The sequence below is a fragment of the Rana temporaria genome, chromosome 6 (assembly GCF_905171775.1).
Source record: "Rana temporaria chromosome 6, aRanTem1.1, whole genome shotgun sequence".
NCBI lineage: Eukaryota > Metazoa > Chordata > Amphibia > Anura > Ranidae > Rana > Rana temporaria.
Window position 1 is genome coordinate 171337256 of NC_053494.1, and position 23799 is coordinate 171361054.

At 40.0% G+C, this 23799-nt stretch overlaps 1 protein-coding gene across 1 annotated transcript in view; it reads left to right on the top strand.

Annotated features, from left to right (window-relative positions):
• B3GALT1 (beta-1,3-galactosyltransferase 1) overlaps positions 1-23799 on the top strand; it is a 360749-nt gene that overhangs the window by 256194 nt on the left and 80756 nt on the right. The window contains exon 3 of the mRNA XM_040357811.1: positions 8680-8769. The gene's annotated coding sequence lies outside the window, so the exon portion shown is untranslated. The remainder of the gene's footprint in view (positions 1-8679; positions 8770-23799) is intronic.

The following is a 23799-nucleotide window of genomic DNA, read 5'->3' on the forward strand; positions in this document are numbered from 1 at the left end:
AGTGCAGATGTGCAGTGGGACAGATGCAGCATCGGTCCGAAGCTGTATCCACTTTGGTAAGTATAATGGGGGGAAAAAAAAAAATCCCATACTTCTTTTTTAATCGCCATTACCCTTAGACAAAAATGTGCAATTAACCCTTGAAGTGTGGGCACAGACCCACTGCAAAAGGATAAAAAAAAATATTTGCCCACAGTACATCTTTATGTCGAAGGTAGGACAAAGAGGTTGTATTACTTAACCTACCCTGTGCTCCAGCAATTAACTGGCACTTTCCTCCACTCTCTCCGGCACTCCAGGCTGTAGAGGACCCCACTGGAAGGGTAGTTTGTCTTCCTTATGCTCAGAGTTGTACTTTAAAATTAAGTGTTCATTTACATCAAGCTACTCACTAAAACTAGCCATTTCAGAGTGCAGCCTGATGTACTTGCCCAGAGAGGCAGTTCAATATTACAACTTAAGGCACGGTTTCCTTTTTCCTTTTTCTTTTTTTAACTTTATTGATATGACATAAATTAAATTGTATTCATTGCTATACACCACAGCTCTGCTTCAGTGCAGTGACAGTTGGTGGGGTCTAAAATGTTGCAGAAAATATCTATCATTGTGCAGTGCACTGAAACCCACCTCAAGTCATTGTTGTAGTGTGAATAAGGCGTATAGAATACAGGTATTTTCTATGTTCCTTATGCTGCATACACATGGTCGTTTTTCGGCATGAAAAAAAATGACATTTTTAAAAACGTCATTTAAAATCATCGTGTGCGGGCTTCACATCGTTTTTCGGCTTCTGAAAACCGCCAAAAAAAAAATTCGAACATGCTGCATTTTTTAATGTCGTTTTTTAAAATGTCGTTTTTGGGGTTGTAAAAAATGATCGTGTGTGGACTAAAATGACGTTTTAAACCCGCGCATGCCCAGAAGCGAGTTATGAGACGGGAGCGCTCGTTCTGGTAAAACTACCATTCATAATGGAGTAAGCATATTCATCACACTGTAACAGACCGAAAAGCGCAAATCGTCTTTTACTAACACGGAATCAGCTAAAGCAGCCCAAAGGCAAATAGAACTTCCCCTTCAGAGTGCTGTCGTACGTCACCGCGCTTTGTTCATGATTTTTCAAAAACGATGGTGTGTGGGCAACATCGTTTTTAATGATGAAGTTGGAAAAACTTCGTTTTTTGGACATGCTGAAAAATGTCTTTTTTTTCCCATGCCGAAAAACGACCGTGTGTACGCGGCATTAGAGTTAAGCCTGCTTTGTGCTGTGTAGATTACTGTATGTCACGGTGCATTGTATGAACGCGCCCTATGAAATCCAAACAACAATTCTGTTGACTGTGGTAGGGTCACAAATAATATTGCTTAACTGCAGAGTATTGTTAAAGAAGCTCAGGATTTAATGGTTGCATCACAGAGAAACCATTACCAGTTCAAACTGGAAAGTGTTTTTAAATGGAAACCAAGCAGACCCAATTTAGTCAAAACAGTGAGGTTTGTCCTTAAAGTTTCTGTGATTTTTCTATTTGGGTTTATTTCAGTCTCGGGCAACCATTCTTTCAGTGTCTGAATATGGTCCAAAGTCCAAAATCTAGGACTGTTAGAAATGCATCTATAGACTTGTGTTAATGCCAACAAACTGATTTACTTAGCGTTTTTTTATCTGGTTGATATTGGCATACTGCATTTGGCACAAACATTATGGTGAGATGATTAGTTACATTGTAAATTACTGCCATAGTATTTTCAAAGAAGAGTCCAATGATATTTAAAAATTGCAGTCACAGGGCTGAAAATAAAGACTTTTGTCCTTACGTAAAGTTTTGTAAAATGAGCCTCATGTGATTGTTGCGTAGGCAGATTTGGAGGTTTTACTCTTTAATGGTCTGCTTTATCCCAGGTCACTGCAAACATTAGTGGTCCCTATAGTTCTTTCATTTAAATGTTTTTACAGATATGATTTCCATTAACTAGTGGTATCCAATATCACACCTCGTAAAATAGTTTGGATATATTTTGGCCCAGGTAATTTTTCTTACTGCCTTCGAGCAGTCAAGATTTTTTTTTTCTTTTTATGAAGCAAAACTGTACTGTACTTGCCCAGTGGGACTAACGTGTCACTTTTTTGGGAGAAAGAGGTATGTAAATGTGCTGAGAAGAAATCTGTATGTACAAGATGTGTAGAGTAAATGAAGAAGGAAGATCTCTGGATACATAATGACAAGAAGACATGCAAGGCGTATCAGGCCAGTGGGTCAGTTATTATACAACGCTTACTGATTAACTGAATAATTAGAGTCCTACGGGTCCTGTATTAAACTTAATTTATTAATATTGCAATCCAGAGAGGTCAAGAGCATTTAAAGTCAAGCTTGGAGCCTTAATAATGAAATCATACTGTTTTATTTTACAGTTCATGTAGTTCATTTTCTGCTACTGACTTGATAGGTGATGTGTGAATAAAATAATAACCAGCGGAACGTTAAAGGCATTGCATAAAGACCTTTATAGATATCCAATCCAACTATGAGCAGCTTTACAAAACCATTGTCATTAGAGGACATACCTTTTTAATTTTGTACTGTAAGTCAGTTTTTGAGAAAAAGTGTTTATATGCAAACACACTGTAATCTACAAATCCGAACACCAGGACTGTGTACCCTTTCTAAAAGTTGGTGTTTACCATACTATTTACAGTATTTTATGTTTTTTTTTTTATCTGAAGAATGTGAGACATGGTTTTAAAGCTACCATATGTCACAACAGCCTGTTTGGATACAAGTTGTGACCAATATCCGAGTTCCTGGGATTTTAATAAAAGTACCTTTGGGCACCTTGCATTGATTGCAATCAAGCAGTTAAGTTGATTAATACACATATGTTAAAGCACCTACTGGCATATGTTAATGCGTGTTTCGTAAAGGCAGCCTTTTCAATATCATGCCTCTCGTAGCCACATAGCGCACCACAATAGATTGTAAGCTCTAAGGAGCAGGGCCCTCTGATTCCTACTGTATTAAAATGTATTGTATTTGTACTGTCTACCCTCAAGTTGTAAAGCGCTGCGTAAACTGTTGGCACTATATAAATACAGTATAATAATAATAATGTGAAGTGTATGTCTTGTGGTGCATTTCTGTGTGTTGGGCTCTATATTGTACAATGCATTGGGGTGCTATTCACAGTGATTGGCCTTGAAACACACCAAGCATATAGACTAGGTGGGTTGCCATGCACTGTGGTAATGTGCTTAACACAACACTCAAGTGTCAAGGGGCCCTCAGGTATTGGTAATTTGAAGTATGGGGTGGTATTCACAATGAATGGACTTTCAACGCACCACACATAGAGTAGGTGGGTTGCCATGCATTGTGGTAATGTGTGTTAACGTATTACTCCAGTGTCAAGGGGCCCTCTGGCATTGGTAATTTGAGGTATGGGATCATGTGGGCATATATAGTTAGGAGTGTGTTTTGTAAAGTTTTCTGACTATATAAATGGTGATTGGCTAGTAACAATTAATGTGATACCTAAGAAATCCGTTATTTCATATTTGGTGAAGGTCTGTTGACATTATCAGTGGTACGGTGTATAAATAACTGTTCTGATGTCCATTGACTAATTATGCCAGTGATTCTTTTATCCCTGACATTTTTTAAGTCAAACATTTTGTCGCTTAACATGCTACCATCTGTTGTCTGGTTGCTGCAGTTTACATCACTAATTTCTCTGGCTACCACAAGTGTATTCTTTATACAGCGCACATGCAGTGGCTAAAAAATACATAGGCCTTCAGGGGGGTGCAAGCAATCAAGATAAAAGAAGAAGTTGGCATGTACACAATTTTCACTAACACAGGTCTCAGTTCTGAAAACAGATACAAACATTTTCCTGTCGGATAGAGTTCTGTCAGAATTTCAAAAACTGATATTTTTTTTCTTCAGATTCAAAAATACAGGAATGTGACAACTATAATGGAGACCACACATGGCCTACTTATTCCTGATCACATTATAAAGTCAAATACAATGATTGGGCAAATATCAATCCATGTAGGACATTTTTCTGGGGCAATAACACTACTTCTGTATAACACGGATAGGTGGATCTATTGATTTTTCTCAAATTCAGTCACAGGCTGAACAAGATACATTTAACACTATATGGCTAGCTTTAGACAGTTCTCCCCATTGGAAGGTTTCCCCTCTATTCCCATGCCGGTGACAATTTTAGATTTCCAGCACTGTCCCCAATGGTCACCTGCACAAACAGAGAGTGAGATTCCCCAGCAGGGGCAAAGACAGCAGGAAAGAAGCTGACAAGGTTAAAGTAGGGCCAAAGCTCTTTAGTTCTGCACTCATTTGATCAGTATTAAGCCAACAGTCTGCTGTCAGCTGACATTACTCAGCCAGTCCAGGAGAATCTGACTTTAATATCAGGATCCACCCAAAAGCCTGGATTGGCAGCTGGCTCGGCTTCTCAATGCGCCACTGAGATCCTAAGCCACAGCTCCCGCCCCCTTCACAGCCTGGCAGTCCTGTGAGTGCTGGAGGGGCAGAGTAGAGAGCCAGCTCTCTGCTCACTGAAGACAGAGCACTTAGTGATCAGCAGTCTTTGAGTGCTCAGTTCTCCAGTCTTAGAGGTGATGGGAGACGGATACAGCATTGGACTAATGCTGCATTCCACCTTTTGTGTGTATGTAGGTTTTTTTTTTTTTTAGTCCTTCCCTACCTATCGAAAACCAAACATTTAGCCTCTGGATCCTTTAGGGTAAATTTGAGTGAGATTTTCAAGTTTTATAACATGCTGTGTTTGCCAGATAAGAAAACATATTCAAACCCTCGTAAAGAGAGCTCTTTTTTTTTTTCAATCTACAGCATTTGTGGTTTAGGGTCCCCTGGCTCATGTAGCTAAATGCCACATTTCACAGTAGCGAAAATTCCCCCACTAGATTAAAGTAGGTTTAGAAATAGACTGTTTTACAATACAATTGACTTCTTTAAGAACGTTGGAGTGTGTAAGTGACCAGGCAGCTCCCTGTGTACAACTGAACAATCAACTCTTGGAGAGAAGATCAAAAAAGCTATTTTGTAAGCCTCTGTGTTTGGAACAAATCCTCTAGAACAATAAGGCACTGTAGTTCTCTTGTTATTTAAACCGTCTTGCAGCTGTTTCACTGGACACCAGCAATGCTTTTCCCATCAAGATCTCCTCTGTCCTTGTTAGAAAGTAACAAATTTGATTTTTCCACTAGGCTGCACTTCTGTCTTAAATTTTGGTTCTGTATCTGTGTACAGTACCTGTGCGGAGTTCTTAGAAAGGCAATTCAAAGTGGTGTAATTATGTAAAAAATTAATTCTTGGACATTGCTATTTGAATTTTATGTACAGTATCTGATATTATTTTGCCTTTATTGCATGGGTTTGATCAATATAAAGGACAGTCAAGTACAGAACCTAGAGAAACCAGCCAGAAACTAGCTTCCAACATCTTAGAACAAGAAAGTGAATGAAAATCAATTTCTGTTTTGTTGCTGTGTGATATTCTATACTAATATTTTTTTTACTAGATAAGAAAAGCAAATAGAGTAACTGGAAAATATGGCCATAGCTGAAAGGAGCACCCAGCATACTTAATGTGATGTTAAACCCAATACCATACATGGGATTTATTGTAGCTTACCAATCAATAGATGTGGTGGCTGCATTATTTTACTTTTTTCTAGGCATTTTCCCTGTTTTTCAACTCTCTAGTTCAAACTAAATATATACAAGGGATGGAGCGCACAGAGACTAAGAACAAGCAAACTTCAAAGACTCAGATTTCCATTAGTTAATTTCCTTCTATGACATTTTTTGTAAACTACACAAGGAAAAAATTGTCCTCCAACAAGAAACACAGCAGCCTTGTATTAGTCACTGTTCTGTAAAATGTATGCATTGCCCCATTACACAACATAAAGGGATGTATTCCTGAAAATCCAATTAACATTTATTTCTTTTATTATAGCTTAGTCAGATTGCATGCTACCGGTCATTGAGTATACAGTATGTTACCGTTCTAGAAAGAGGGGCATGCTGTGCACCATTAAACAGCATAAAGGTGCAGTAATTAGGATATGTACTCAATGTTTTGTCATGTGCACAGCATGTTACCTTTTTTACAAAAAAAAAAAAAATGTTTGTAGGACAATTTATCAGTACAACTCTTCAATAAATAGGTCTGGTAACACATTTTTAACGTTTGTAGTTAAAGTGGACCTATCCGCCTTAAGTCAGAGAGGCAAGTACTGTATTCACAAAGTACTTTCCTCCTAACTTACGGCGGCGTATCGTAAATAGGGCCGGCGTAAGCGCGCCTAATTCAAATTAGGATGAGGGGGCGTGTTTTATGTTAATGGAGGGTGACCTGACGTGATTGACGTTTTTTTACGAACGGCGCATGCGCCGTCCGTGTACATCTCCCAGTGTGCATTGCGCCAAAGTACGCCGCAAGGATGTATTGGTTTTGACGTGAACGTAAATTACGTTCAGCCCTATTCACGGACGACTTGCGCAAACGACGTAAAATTTTAAAATTTCGACGCGGGAACGACGGCCATACTTAACATTGACTAGTCCAGCTATTTGATGGAATAACTCTACGCCTGAAAACGCCTTACGTAAACAGCGTATCTTTACTGCGTTGGGCACACGTACGTTCGTGAATAGGCGTATCTAGTCATTTACATATTCTACCCCGAACTCAACGGAAGTTGCCACCTAGCGGCCAGCCTAAATACTGCACCCTAAGATACGACGGCGCAGGCTGTCGTATCTTAGCTAGGTTTAAGTGTATCTCAGTTTGAGAATACACTTAAACTTAGGACGGCGCAGATTCCGAGTTGGGTCGGCGTATCTACTGAAACGCCGGCCTAACTCTCCCTGAATCCAGCTATGTGTTTTTATTTTCCTTGCACGTGATTGGGTGTTCTTGGCAAAGTGGATTTTTAGCCATTCACTAAGCTAGGGGAAAATTACCTTGCAAAGTGAATAGCCTAGCCCAGTGATGGCGAACATTGGCACCCCAGATGTTTTGGAACTACATTTCCCATGATGCTCCACTACACTGCAGCGTGCATGAGCATCATGGGAAATGTAGTTCCAAAACATCTGGGGTGCCAAGGTTCGCCATCACAGGCCTAGCCTATATGCCTTTCGTAAACCACTTTATTTCAGCAAGACTGTTGCGTGACTTGGGTCGGCTTAGATTTTGTACACAGAGGGCATATAGAAAATAAATTCCAGCATGTGTTGATTGAACCTTGCAACTCTCTCCACTTTTGCATGAGGGGGATATGGAGCTGAACAGGACTGTGTTGTGAAACATGGGCACATGATGCAGTCTGTTTAATGCAGCATAGAGTAATTCAGGAAAAAAATTGAATTTTGAGAATATCGTACATGTACAGAATTTGGAACACGGTTACGCAAGTGTATTTTTTAAATAGTTTTCAGATAATTATTAGAACAGCAAGCCAGCATGCCTATTGCCAGTAGATAATGGCTTCAACTAAAGCAAGGTCCACTTTTTCAGTGCAGCCCCCCTTAAGAAATAAATATTTATAATAAGGGAAAACAGATAAATGTTATACTTGCCTCTCATACAGTTTCCATAGGAGAGGTGGTAACTTCATCCTCCAGCTAATGAAATCCTAGGAAATGATGAGTACTCCAAATCTTATGAGAAGATACTGCCAAGCACTGCTAGATGTGTCTTCTCAGCAAGTTTTCGTATACTCTACATTTATGGGAATATTTCTGGAAGAAGGATGGTGTCACCCTCGCCTAGGCACCTCAGACGGAAGCCCTAGCTTTGTTTTTGTTTTTTTTTGCAAGGGGGAGGGGAGGGGCGGGGCTACTTATAAAACTGACCAACAAGAAAACTAACAGTATATCCAGAGCAGTGATGGTGATGCATTCACATTTGAGAGTTTCAAAGTCGCGCTATTTTGTTCAGGTCACTAATGTAAAAGGCAGAAAAATGCCTGTAATCTGCCCCAAAGAAGCTCATGTTCTTTTTTGAGCTTAGGGCATTTTTTCAGGCATTTTGCTTCAGGTGGCAAAACGCTCAGATGTGAACAGGTGCCAATGAAGTTAATGATATTTTGCTTGTTGCAAATGTTTCCTTTTATGTTTTTGGGTTGGTTCCAGAGTCGCTTGTATGTAGCACAGCTCACTGTATAAGATTGGGCAGTATTGCACCAGCAGTTGTGAGTTGGCCCAGATAAAGCAATTATTTTCATGGCTCCACCCACATGCTCTTAAATGAGAAATACATGTTTTTGGGTGATTTTTGATGCAAATAACATATACATAACTATAACAAGACCCTTGCATCACTACAAAACACAGTAGTGACACGGCATCTGGCAGGAGGGCCAAAGTATGGGGTAGGACCAAAACATGAAGAACACACAATCGTACACACCCAGATATAGTAGGGGTACTGGTATCTCTTTAAGCAAGTGAATATGTAACTTGTTGCCCACTGAACTGGCGAATCTGCTTATTTTACAGGATGCCCACATGGTCATTTGAAATGAAACCTGAATTGCGATTAGTTTCTTTGGATTACTACATAGTTCTCATTCTTCGGTAGGACATTTTTTCTAAAAAATATTTTTTATTCTTTTTGCAGATAAATATGGAGCTGCGACCACAAGGGAAACGGATAATCAACATGTTCTTACTGCTACTGTGACTATGACAAAGAGACATATACAACATGGTAAGTAGATTCCATTTCTGAGCCACGTCTGCCCAACGTCTTTTAGCTTACCTAATTTATTATATTTTATACCTGCTTATTTATTATTATTAATTTATATTTCTAGAGTGCTTTTCTCCTTGGGGAATCAAAAGAGCAAAATGTATTTGTATTATATTACATTCATCAGACATCCCTGATTGCTTGACTGATAACACATGAAATATATTTGTATTTGCTAGTAGATCATTGTATTATTGTGAAGCAGATGTAAAATGTGGGCTGTTTGACAGCCAAATGTATCACAAGGTTATAAAATGATTACTTGGACATGGAACATTGTGTTGTTTTGTTCTATTGTAATGTTATGTGATTTTGATTTTTATATGTATGGTAACGTTATTTATTCCTTCTAAAACGGATATTTTTGCTGTAGTACATTTCAGTCTTATCTGTGAAACCAACATTGCCATGCATTAGAGCAAGGTATAATTCATGCACAGCTTTCTTTATATAAATCAAAAGGCGGAAAAAAATGGTATCACACAGTCAGTTGTTCATCACAGAATGGAAAAGTGACTTCTGGAATCTGAACGGATGATGTATTGGCAGCTAGCTTGGTTTACATACCACTGTGTATATATGTATATAGTTTACTTGTGAACAGTGCTTTTTTTCTCAGACAATAGGTACAGGAACTCCCCCTTTCCGGGTCACCCCTTTTCTCCGCCCTCTACCCACCTCCCAGTACTGCCCCTTTTAGGCAATCTAGAACCAAGTATATATTTGTAGTGCTAAGTTATATGTATGGAATTTGGTAATGATATTAAGAAAAGAAGTAAAATAAATCCCCTGCAGCCAGCAACAATAGGTCCCCCTAACAACAATGGACCACCCTCAACAAAATCCCCCCCCCCCCAGCAACAATAGACTCCCGGCAGCATATCTCCGCACAGCCAACATTAATAGACTCTCTGGCAGCCATCAATAATAGACCCCTTTCCCCAACAGTAGGTCTCTTTCAGCAACAACTGACCCCCCAGCAACATAAGACCCCCCAGCAACAATAGGTCCCCCACCATCAACAATAGATCTCCTCAGCAACAATAGACTCCCCCAGCAAAAATAGATCCCCAGCAATGAGCATCAATACCCTGAAGTACACTCCAGCACCCCTTGCCATTACATACAGTCAGTCCGGGAGGTGCCAGAACTGCGTCCCCCCGCGTTCCCGCTGAAAAAAAGCCCTGCTTGTGAATATGATATATACTCTATGTATACTGTGTGGTGTGTATGTATGTTTATTTTCACACACACACACACACATTATATATATATATATATATATATATATATATATATATATATATATATATATATATATATATATATATATATATATATATATATATATATATATATATAATGTGTGTGTGTGTGTGTGTGTGTGTGTGTATATATATATATATATATATATATATATATATATATATATATAATCTCTTGGAAACTGATATCAAATTTAACAATTCAAATTATGCTTTTTAATTCAAACTACTAAATGTGTCATTATTAGAATTATGCAACCTAAATATCATCCATGTTGATTGAAAAATACTAATTTTGCCCAATTATCACCTTTGTGTCATTACATTGATTTACATGTAGGTATGACATTCTGAGTTAACGCGTTCATGATTTGTTACAGAACAGTTTATACCTTTCATTGATGGCATTTTATTTTCAGATGACATGCCATTTCTGTAAGGATTTATGACACACTGCTAGATCAGATGCCTGCAGCGGAAGATAAGAGTCAAACCTGATGATTTTATTCAGCTTGATAATTTATACACATCGCAACACAGCTATCATATCCTAAACTAGAATTTAAATACCTCAAATGCCTTTAGGGTCGTCATCTAAAATATATATAATTCTGTACTTTGACCAATGTGGTCATATGGGACAGAAAATTGTCTACATTGTAAAAAGAGATGGACGTCGTGGCATGTATTTTTATTTTTTATTATTGGTACTTGTCGTCCATTTACGCAGCGCTTTACACATATATAATGTACATTAACCTCAGTCCCTGCCCTTAAGGAGCTTACAGTCTAAGGTCCCTAACTCACATTCTTAACCATCCTTAGGGCCAATTTAGACCAGATTCAATTAACTTACTAGCTTGTCTTTGGAGTGTAGGAGGAAACCAAAGTACCTGGAGGAAACCCACGCAGACACAGGGAGAACATGCAAACTCCAGGCAGGTAGTGTCTTGGTTGGGATTCGAACCAACAACCCTATTGCTAATAGGTGGAAGTGCTAACCCCGTTTGACAAACTTTAGTCCCTGTGAAAGGTATTGTTTATGTTTTCCTAGTGTGTCTCATTTTCAGGATCATGTGCACAAATTTTGAGTCTTTGCTCCAATGTTGGGCACTCTTCCTACTCATTATGACTTAAATTGATACTAAACCCATTTGTTCATGCTTTGACATATGGATAGTAAAAAATAGCATTTACATAATTTGAATGATCCTGAATAACTTTCTTTGGATCTTCTGTAGCTTAGTCATGTGATCATTTTCCAATCCCTCAACTCAATCCTTGATTATGAATTGCGCAGAGCTAGTGTCTTGGTGATCACATGACTATTAAAAAATATATATATATATAATATATATTGTCTGTATTAGACCGTTGTTTCTAGTGTAGTGCTACACTCTCTACTACTCTCAACCTCAACCCAAAAGCTTAGCTTCTGTTGAGAAAAACATACAATATCACAAGAATTCACCGAAAGTAATACTTTGTACCCAATAGTAGTGCTGCATCAAAGAAAACGGGGACCAAGCAAGGTAGTAAAGGCAATCTTAATATATTTTCACCCAGTAGGGTTGGTAATTAGGCAGAAATACAATGGATTACCAGTAGTAACACAATTTAGCAAATTGATTAACCACTTCCCGCCCAAGGACGTCATATGACGTCCTGGACTTTCAGTGGGGATATCTGCAAGATGCCTGCAGCTACAGGCATCATTTAGATATCCATCTCTTCAGCCGAGATCCTGTGTACCATAAGAATGATCATAGCGGCAGTTCTGCCGCTTGATCGCTCTTATAGGTGGCAGGAGGGGACGTACCCCCCTCCCGCCGCCATCCGGTGCTTCTCCAGGCTCTCCCTTGCCATCAGAGAGCCGGAGAAACGATCCACCGGCGTTGGATGGAAAGCTTAGAGATGACTGGTGACCAGATGGTCACCAGTCATTTCTATGATCGTCGGAGGCCCGGGCGCGATGTTATGACGTTACGCCCGGGTACCGTAGTGTAAACACAGCCGCAATCACGGCTGAAAGCATTAGATCTTTGAATTTTTTTTCACGATCTAATGCTTTCCAGCCTGGAGGAGAGATGCGCATCTCTCCATATAGAGTACCTGTCACCAACCATCCCTATTACAAGGGATGTTTACATTCCTTGCAATAGGAATAAAAGTGATAAAAAAAAGTAATAAAAAGTGTAAAAATAAAAGAAATTGAGTAAAATAAAAAATAAAATAATAAAAAAATAAAATTTAAACGCCCCTATCCCGGTAGCTCGTGCTCAGAAGCGAACACACACGTAAGTCCCGCCCACATATGTAAACACCGTTCAAACCACACATGTGAGGTATCGCCGCATGCGTTAGAGCGCCAGCAACTATATGCTACAGGGCAGCACCTCTCCACTGGATAATGCGTGTACATACATAGTCCGGCTCTTCTGGACAGGGGGCATGCATGTGCATACCTCCCAACTGTCCCTGATTTTGAGGGACTGTCCCTGATTTAGAGCAATGTCCCTCTGTCCCTCATTCCTCCTCATTTGTCCCTCATTTTGGTCTGATCTATACAGATGTATATAAAATGCACTTTTTAGCTATCAAAAAGTGCTTTCCAGCGCTAAACCTTTCATCTGATTTCTAAATTGCTGCATTTGTAAACTCCAAAAGCCAATATAAAAGAAATAGTAGTGGTAAAAAAGCAGTTGTGGGTTTAAACAATTGTATTATTTTGTAAAATTCTCCTTTTAAGGGGGCGTGGCAAGGGGTGTGTCCTATGCCTGCATACTTTTGCTGATGGGTGTCCCTCATTTCCATCTCAGAAAGTTGGGAGGTATGCATGTGCACCACAGTTTCCTGGCTCCCGCTGTGATCACACACAGCAGAAGTCGGGGGGCAGGTACTGCATACTCGATATTCACCGGCACCCGCCAATCATCAAGCAGAGAGGCAGAACGGTGTTCTGACAGGAGGAAAGAGATGAAATTTGTAAAAGCAAAGCAGGGAACCAATTTAATCTCTTCCCCCTAGTAAAAGCACCTCCCACAGTTTAGTAAAACACAGGTTTGGCACAGTTAAAGCGGAGTTCCGGCCACAATTTCACTTTTTAAATATAAATACCCCTGTAATACACAAGCTTAATGTATTCTAGTAAAGTTAGTCTGTAAACTAAGGTCCGTTTTGTTAGGTTGTTACAGCATTTAGACATTTAGACACTTTATAAAATAGAAATTGACTGGGGCCATCTTAAGTGTGTGCATCATGAAGCCAGACTGTATGACTTCCTGGATTTCAGCCTTGCAAATCTTGCACATGCTCAGTGCTGCACAAGCAGTGTCAGATCAGGTTTCAGCACCTGTGCTGTCCAAGTCACATGATTCTTTGAGACTAGGGAGTGCACAGACTCCTGGAAAGTTACACCCACTACATTCCCAGGAGTCTGTGCGGTGTAGGTTAGGAAGCATTAAGCACCTAGGTGCAGGAAGTGGGAAGATTAACTATTCTGCCTAGCAACAACACTTTGAAGGCATCTAAAAAAAAAAAAAATCGTAGGACTAATGACATTTTTTTAAAACTACTGATGTAATGTTATATTTATGGGTGGAACTCCACTTGAACTCTTTTATCGCCCCTGATGTTAACCCCTTCCCAGACAGCTTTATTAGTACAGGGACAGTGCATATTTTTTAGTCACTGGTCCCCAAAAAGTGTCAGTGTCAGAATGTCCTGCTATAAATCGCTGATTGACTAGTAAAAAATATATATATATATATATATATATATATATATATTAGTGCTGTCAAACGATTAAAATTTTTAATCGCATTAATGTCATAGTTAACTCACGATTAATCGCTCTAATTTATGGCGAATTTCCCCACAAATATCGCACAATTCTGCAAGTGATTATAATTTATTATCGCTGTTTTCTAGCTGATCTAAAACCATTTTTGACATAAAGGGACACTTTTGGACAATCTACAGTTTTTCAGGCAGAAAGAATAGTTTTTATTTTATAAAAGAACATGTAGGGCACTGGGCAGACCACTAGGGACAAGGGGGGTGTGTATTTTTTACATACAGTACTGTAATCTATAAGATTACAGTATACTGTGTGTATTGTGTTTGTTTACTTTTTTAAATTTGGCGCCGTTCTCCGCTCCCGTGCGCCGTAACGTCGCAGGGAACGGAGCTCGGCGGCACACAGGCACTGTGAATCGAGCGAGGAGGACCCGCCGAGCGAGGAGGACCCGCCGAGCGAGGAGGACCCGCCGAGCAAGGAGGACCCGCCAAGCAAGGAGGACCCGCTCGATCACACAGCGGGGTGGCATCGCTGGATCCAGGGACAAGGTGAGTAACTTGCCTGTGAATCCAGCGAGAAGGTAAGCCGCGCCGCGCCGCTGCACACTCTGCATGTCCACCCCGAGGGCTCCTGCGTTAATCGCGCGATAAAAATATTGACGGCGTTAACATGGGTTTGCGTTAACGCCGTTAATATCGCGTTTAACGCACAGCCCTAATATATATATCTATATCTATATATATATATATATATATATATATCTATATATATATATATATATATATATATATATATATATATATATATATATCCCATAGTTTGTAGATATGATTATTGCACAAACCAATCAATACACTTATTGGGATTCTTTTTTACCAAAATACATATTGGTCTAAATTTATGAAGAAATTTTATTTTTCCAATTTTTTTAAAATGATATATTCTTACAAATTTTGTCGGCCTTTTTTTGTTTATAGCGCAAAGAATTAAAAACGCAGAGGCGATGCAATACCATTAAAAAGCTCTATTAGTGGGAAAAAAAGGACATAAATTTTACTTGGGTACAACGTCGCACGACCGCGCAATTGTCAGTTAAAGTAACATAGTGTCGTATTGCAAAAAAAATGGCTTGTCATGAAGGGGGGTAAATCTTCTGGAGGTCAAGTGATTAAACGTAACAGTTTAGCAATGGGCATGTTATGTATTGAGCATCATAGTTTTGCAATGGCCATATATGAGCTATTTTAAAATAGAATTATTAGGCTGCATTCACACTTATCGGCAGATGCAGAGCAGTGTACTTGCCACTTTCCTGCGGGTTACCTTCACTGAGCCATGGACTTCTATTCTATCCTACAGGTTTGCTGCTCTTTCTGAAAATGCACCAAAACTTCTAAATGCAGAAGTTTTGCTGCGCTTTCTGAAAATACATTACACCTGCAAGATATAATAAAAGTCTTTGGTAAAGCGCAGCTAACCCACAGAAAAAGCCACACGTGCATACTTCCAAACTTTTTGGGATGGTAATGAGGGACACCTATTAGCATAAGGTATGTAGGCATAGGACACATACCCTGCCACACCCTCTTAAAGAAAAAATATCCCAAAAAATTATTAATTAAACCCACAAGTGCTTTGATCGATAAAAAGTGCATTTTATATAGATCTATAGAGATCAGACCAAAATGAGGGACAAATGAGGAGAATGAGGGACAGAGGGACATTGCTCCAAATTAGGGACAGTTGGGAGCTTTGGGTAAACCAGGATCAGAACAGGGGGTGGGCAGAAGGGTAGGCTGCCCCAGGTGCAGCGTGTATTGTTGGGATGGAGACACTGCAAGTTCCTTCTACTATGAAGCTGATAGGAGTAGTGTCGGTGGCATCACTACTTCTGTTAGCCCAAGCTTGCACATAATGATGGGGGGGCACAATTTGCCGTCTTTGCCCTGGGCACTGGATGATCTTGTCCCGACACTGGGGTAAACATCCAACAGAGATTGGTCCTACGAAAAATTATGATCCTGATTGTTGCTTAAAATCTTCAATATGCTATTCAAAATAAAAAAAAATTAAAATCCTCTGAACTATTTCATGTCATTGTGGCCTGCGACCAGTTACCAAATCACTTAAAGGGTCACTAAAGGAACATTTTTTTTTTTTTAGCTAAAAAGCTTCCTTTACCTTACTGCAGTCTTGGTTTCATGTCCTCATTGTTCGTTTTTGCTCTGATGTTGCTGTAATTCTGCTCTGTTCTGGATACTTCCTGGTTGTCTGTTTCCTTTGGACCACAGTACTGGGAGCTTCTAGTTTCGTTTTCAAACCCTCACTTCTCTATGGCTCTATACAGCAACAACCCACTGGGCCCTAAAATAAGAAATAATTCTGTTTGGTTACACAGTGCTATTACTTTGGGTTCCAAAACTTGTATGCCAATAGGCTTCAGTTCTTGAAAACCAGCCTGGTTCATAGATCTGTATCAATTAATATAATATAAAAAGTTGAACTTCAGGCTTTAGATTGGGGAAACGAAGTCAAGCTCAGGTACTTTTAAAACAATAGCTGCTTTAACAAAAAAAATTCATTCATCAAAATTTGTGGTTTTTCTTTTTCTTGCCTGCTTGTAGTTTGATTATCTGTCGCAACTCTTTATATTGACTTTAATGTTATTTGGGAAGCCGCTCTGTAAATGTATTTTCTCTATAGAAATATAAAAAAATAAGCAGCAAAGTACAAGTGTTGCATATAGAAACCTGTGTTCTTATTTTTTATTTTCTACCTGTAGATATAAATGTTGTTGTGATAAGCGGTTATCTCCAGAATAATCAAAGTATTGTGCAGTATCCCTTTTTATTTGTCATAGTAAATTCTGTAAACGTTAATTTATTTTAATTTGTTTATGGATGGAAGTATCACAGATTGTGGCTTGGTTTTGTCTTTCGCCATAAATATTTGGCCCCAAATTGCAGCCTGTACCATCTTGAGAAATTGTGTAGTACAGGCATACCCCACTTTTAAGTACACAGTGGGGACAGAGCATGTATGTAAAACGAAAATGTACTTAAAGTGAAACAATACTTTTTTTCACTTCTAGGGTGTAGTGGGGGGTCAGGGGCTGTAGTGGGGGTGTTGGGAGCTGTAGTTGAGGTCTCAGGGGCTGTAGTGGGGGTATCAGGTGCACACTGGAACAAGGCGGGCTATGCTTTCGGAGCTTCAGCTCCTTCTACTGCGGCTGCAAAATGTCTGTACAGTACTTGTAAGGCATTTTACATACACTCGTGGGTATGTCCTTACTCGCGAGTGTATGTAAAGTGAGTGTACTTAAAGCGGGGTATGCCTGTACATTGCATCTTAGCAATGCAGAAAAAGTATTTTTTTATTTGCTCTAAAACTATAGTGATTTTTCTGGCTAGACACAGGTTTTACTACTAGTGCACAGATTGCAGCTGTGCTAATCTGGATATTAATAACAACAAAGTTTAAGAAGGCTAGAGTTTTATCTAGTGGCTGTCACATATGTAACAACTGTAATCCTATGTTATCCATGCTTAGTGTATGAAATTGCAGGCAAGTCTTGATCAGCTGCGGAGACGTTATCACAAGTTTTCTCTGCATATTGAATATATTTACTTTTTACCATAGAGCTGCTGCTACAATAGGCATGTATGTAGCAAAGCTAAGGTAGCCCGATCTCCAATTTTCCAGAAAGGAAGAACATTCGTTTAATACGCATTAACTGTTGCTATAAATATTTAAACCACCTGTTTTGCCTACGCGTATGATTAACATGAGTTTCTGCTTTTATCATATTCATGAGCAGACTGTTGGGAAGCCGCGTTCTAATAATGGCAGGAAGCAGAGCGAGAGCTATTTTCAATTTTATATAATTTTTTTTTTTTATTGCCACCTCCTGATTCGCAACAAATCCTCTTATAGGAACATGAAGATTTTATAATAGTGTGGAAATGCCAGCCAAACCGTTTTGCTTTGGATAGAGTACAGAACCTCCGCCATGTTTTTATTGCTGTTTGTGTCCCCATTTTGCATTATTTACCCTCACATTCATTTAATGCTGACTGCTGGTTGTGTATTTAGGAGGACACCTAGTACAAACTTCCAATCTCGCTTTAAATTTGTTTTATATAAAAAAGGATCAGTAACAGTAGATACAGCTAACACAGTTTGGGGGAAAGGAGCGCCCCCTTCTTTAGACATATAATCCAGTGAGCATGCCAAGCAATCATCCAAGAATCCAAAGTAGATTAATGATAATATTGATTCATTGCAGAATAAAAACCAACATGTTTCAGGACCAAATACCCCTTCATCATAGTGTTACAATGTTAAATGTGCTTAAATGGAGTAGATGCACTGTGATGTATTTCTTAAAGCGGAGTTCCGGCCACAATTTAACATTTTTAAATATAAATACCCCTGTAATACACAAGCTTAATGTATTCTAGTAAAGTTAGTCTGTAAACTAAGGTCCGTTTTGTTAGGTTGTTACAGCATTTTGACACTTTATAAAATAGAAATTGACTGGGGCCATCTTAAGTGTGGGCATCATGAAGCCAGACTGTATGACTTCCTGGATTTCAGCCTTGCAAATCTCGCACATGCTCAGTGCTGCACAAGCAGTGTCAGATCAGGTTTCAGCACCTGTGCTGTCCAAGTCACATGATTCTTTGAGACTGGGGAGTGCACAGACTCCTGGAAAGTTACACCTACTACATTCCCAGGAGTCTGTGCGGTGTAGGTTAGGAAGCATTAAGCACCTAGGTACAGGAAGTGGGAAGATTAACTATTCTGCCTAGCAACAACACTTTAAAGGCATCTAAAAAATTGTTTTTTTTTTTTTTCGTAAAGGACTAATGACATTTTTTTAAAACTACTGATGTAATGTTATATTTATGGGTGGAACTCCACTTTAAAGTGTTACTAAACCCACAACCGAAAAATCAGTCTGTATATGCAGTAAAGCATGCTTGCTATACCCATTGTGGAACCTATGAGGTTAATCCTCTGCACTGTGTAAAGATGCTGTGTGAGCTTGTCTTTTCTGATCTTCCCCTTCCTCCAGTCCCCAAACCATCTCCTGATAGAACAGAGTCTTGGGGCAAGCTGCACATGCTCTGTTTGGTGTGTGTTGCTAGAGAGTTATTTTTTTTCTTGGGAGAGTGCATGTGATCAGCACAGGGCCAATCAGCACTGTTCAGACAGAGGGCCAGGGGCCCTGCAGCCTCAAAGGACAATCGGAATAGAATGAAAACTCCTACAAGCTTTAACCAGACACTGATAGAAGCCACAAGACTGCTATATACTGCTGATGAGAACAGGTATTTAGCCTTTTATATTTACTAAAACTATTGCATTTCAATGTTCTGTATACTGTGGGAGACCAGATATAGTGAATGCAGGGTCCTGGGTTAGGTAACACATTAAATCTGTTTCAGGAGGCCAGTGTTAGTGAATGTAGCAAAAGATCAGGAGCCACTGAGCTCAGTGACCCTAAGAAAAACCGGCACTTAGTTTGTTTTCAGGGCTTTGACAATGGTTGATGATACATTTAAGATTAAATTGTATAGAGAGCTTTATGCTGGCCATAGACAGAGCACATTTCTGTCCTGCAACCACAAGTTCCAGGAACAAATTTAGCTCAATTCCCCCATCAACACTGTCTGTGTTGATGGGGGAATTGAGCAAATTACTTTCCTGCAATCCTTCGCGCTGAGCCACTTTATTCTCCTGGGGAAGCCACCCCTGCTGGTAGAAGACCGTGAATTTTACTATAGCAGACACTAACCTAATCACATGTAAATTCAGGCAGGCTGGATTGATCAACTTGGGTACATTCAGCCTGCCGATCAGATCCAACAGCATGCAAATGGTCGACTGGCTCTACCTAATTGTGTTGGCTGTATCTGTTCCATTGTTCCTAAGGCCCCCTTTCACACTGGGGCGGGAGGAGCGGTGGCGGTATAGCGCTGCTATTTTTAGCAGCGCTATACCATCTGAATTGCTGAGGCGCATTTCCGGCAGTATAGCCGCGGTTTCCCATTCCTTTCAATGGGAAGGAGCGGTAAACCCACCGCTCCTCTCACCGCTCCAAAGATGCAGCTAGCAGGACTTTTGGCGCGGTCCTGCTAGTGCACCGCTCCAGTGTGAAAGCCCTCAGGCTTTCACACTGAAGAAACAGCAGCCGCTGTTTAGGGTCGGTTTGCAGGTGCTATTTTTAGCGCAATAGCGCCAGCAAACCACCACAGTGTTAAAGGGGGTCTAACAAAGTTTATTAAATTAATTTCAGCTGAGATGTATGTTTTGTCCTAGGCACTCCTATTGACACACTAAGCAGTCCTTACTTTGTTGAACAATCGGGCTATTGTGATCGGATAGGCAGCAGCCTAGGTTCAGAACCTATACCACAAACAAAGCACCGACATAGAAACTCATATTCATTTATATTCACCTCTACTCGCATAAAGACATAAAATGTGGGTTCTTGCATAAGCCCAATCATGGCTAGTTTTCTTTAAAGACTCTACTGTTTTAGGTGTATTTTTTTGTAATATGATTACACAACCACATAAGTCAAGTGTTCAGATATTAAAGAGCTGCATGCAACCAGAAGCCAGCCGCCCCCCCCCCCCCTCCCTCCCGCCTGCCTACCTTTCTCAATGATATCCAATACACAGCTCAGCTTACCAACTCTATGAATTCAATAACTAATATTCTACATTAGTAGCTCATTAGATGCAAAGTCAAATCATAGATCCTAGCTGAAACTTGCACCCTCAAGGTATGGACAAGGTCTCAATTGTGCTTGCTGCCACCTCTGTATTTATTGTACTTTCTGGAGAAATATATCAGCTGCATCAGCTAAAGCATCTATTTTTTTTTTTAATCATTTTGTGCATATTACAGTTACATGGACAAATGTATTAATGTAATGCACAGCTAATAATATCTTGGCAGCAGTCATAATACTCTGTCACTGAGCTGTGGTCGGAAATAGCAAATTAGATTGTTTGTCCGTCCACAAACACCATTGTGCTTTTATGAACAATTTACATAATATGCTTTTATTTTCATTACATTTGAAACACTTATTGTTTTATTTAATTATAAGATGCAATAAGATCTAGTTGCCCAAAAATAAACCTTTTAAAATCTTTTATTTTCTGAATATGCAAAATACTTTGACCCCAACATTAGATCCCATGTGAACTGACAGAAAGCGTGGAAAGTCGCACACCAATATTCAGCCCAGTTAGCATATGTAAGAAGACGGCTTCAGCTTGTCTCCTTCAGAAGCCGAGCCACTCTAAAATGTTTCACCCACCCCTGCCCGGTGTCAGGTGAAATGTGTTACAGGGGCGTGGCTTCTGAAGAAGGAAAGCTGAAGCGGTTTCCTTACGTTTTCGAATTGGGCTAAGAATCGGTGTATAGCTTTCTACACTTCATTGGGCTGAGCATGCCTGCACCCAACAGTTGTGGAGTCACCGGTAGCCTGATGTCAGTGCTTGGAGAGATTCTTCTGTTTTTGTCTGGGGTCACAGTGGATCCCATGTGTCCCAGTAGCACGGAGAGGGAAACTTTGGCACTCTGTAGTGAAATGACAAATCCCATTATGCCTCTATCTTTGATAGTTATGCTTGTGGTTGTCAGAATCTTGCAATGTCTCATGAGATCTTTAGATTCACCACGGCACAGCCGATTATTATTTTCATTCAAAAAGTCCATCAAAGGAAACCTGTTATGTATTCTGAAATTCAAAAAATGCTGCCTAATGCCGCATACACATGATCGCAAATTCCGACAAGAAAAGTCCCATGTGAGCTTTTGGTCGGAAATTCCAACTGTGTGTAGGCTCCAATGGAATTTTTCTGTCCAAATTTCCGCCAACAAAAATTTTAGAGCTGGTTCTCAAATTTTCAGACTGGAAAAGTTCTTGTTGGAAATACCGGTCCTCTGTGTGTAATTCCTGTGGAGGAAAATCCTACGCATGCTCGGAATCAAGTCGACGCATGCTTGGAAGCGTTGAACTTTTTCCCGTCTCGTTGTAGTGTTGTACGTCACTGCATTCTTGACGGTTGGAATTTGGTGTGATCGTGTGTATGCAAAACAAGTTTGAGACAAAATTCAGTCGGAAAAAAATCAACGGTTTTCTTGTCGGAATTTCCGGTCGTGTGTACGCGGCATAAGAATAGGTACGGCAAGATGCTATTACCAACCTTTTCCAGAAAATACTATTTTGAAACCTATGTGGGATTACGTCCTTGAATTTACTGACTTTGGACATAAGCCGTTTTCACCCACTGGGACCCTTTCCAATGATAAAACCTTTACAACCCCATTCACACTTTTGCGACTTGTCAGATGACTTTGGACATCAAAGTCGCTTGACAAGTCATACCCCATGTTTTCCCAATGATAATCATTCATATATATGCAGTTTAAAGTCGTAGCATCTTCAAAGTAGTTCATGTAGTACTTTGGTTTGACTTTCATGCAACATGAGGGCCATGAAAAGTTGCATGAAAGTCGTGCCTGAATGTTTTACATGCAACGGTGGGTCCGAAGGGACAACACGTCACATCCAAGTCCCACCCATCAAAGATGAGTCAAAGTTGTACCAAAGTTGAACTTTAAAGGATCACTAAAGATCTTAAATAACAAACATGTTATACTTGCCTCCACTGTGCAGCTCGTTTTGCCCTGAGTGGCCCCGAACCTGGTCTTCTGGGGTCCCTCGGCAGCTGTCTCGGCTCCCCACAGCAAGAACTCAACACCTTAATGCGAGTGAGCTCACATGGTGTTGAGTTCTTGCGGGCGTGCTCCTGTGATACAGCCGGTGGCCATAGCCGCTCACTGTATCACTCGACCTCGCCCGCCAGCGCGCCGCATCATTAGATGTGATTGAAAGCAGCGCAGCCATTGGCTTGCACTGCCGTCAATCAACCAATGAATGAGCTGGGAAGATGGCCGAGAAGCCTGCACATTCACGGCGCTGGACTTTCGAGGGGTCAGGTAAGTAAACGGGGGGGGGGGGCGCTAATACTCGGATGTTTTTTTACCTTAATGTAGACTGCATTAAGGTGAAAAAACTTTTACCTTCACAACCCATTTAACGTTGTGCAACATTGGAAGAGTACAAGTGTGAATGGAGCCTTATCAAGAAGCAGGTTATTGCCTTTTGGTAAGGGGACACCTTGTGCATATGGTCTAGAATTCAGGTTGGGGACATCAGATAGTCATACTGAATAAGAGATTTACTCTCAGTATTAGATGATATTGGAGGTTTGTATCAAAGAGGCAAACCTTTTTTTTTTTTTTCCTGACCGTGCATTTCCTTTTTTTTTTTTAATGGTTCTGTGAAGTTGTTTTATGGAACGCCAGTCAATAAAGCCTAAACTTGTCCCACATGCATTACTTGCATCCTCTCCCCTCTGCTAAGTTAATACACAGCTTCCCTGCTGCCTTTCTTTACCCTTTTACCATTAAGAGATTAAACTCTGTTATGCAGATTGCACCAGCAGAGATGTGTTATCTGAAGATGATTCATAGAAGAGCTGCACTGGGAAGGACAAGGCCAGTTCAGTCGCACTAGGTCCTGTGACTTCACAAATAGCATAAAGGATGCATTGAGAAACATATCTGCGCTCTACGCCTTGCTCTGTTATCAATCGTCTGCAGACAGCACTGCTGTCCCATCTCACTGACGCAATTTGCATAACTGTATTATCTCTATATAGTGAAGGAAGAGGCCATCACAGGTGTGCCCGCTTCAACCCCTGTTCCTAGGCCCCTGCTGGTCAATTGGCATTATTTAATAGCTATGTAAACACAGATTATGTGTTGTCACCATGGTGATCATATCAGAAGTCAACTTTTATCAATTTAGTATAATTCGATTTCTAAAACTCATTT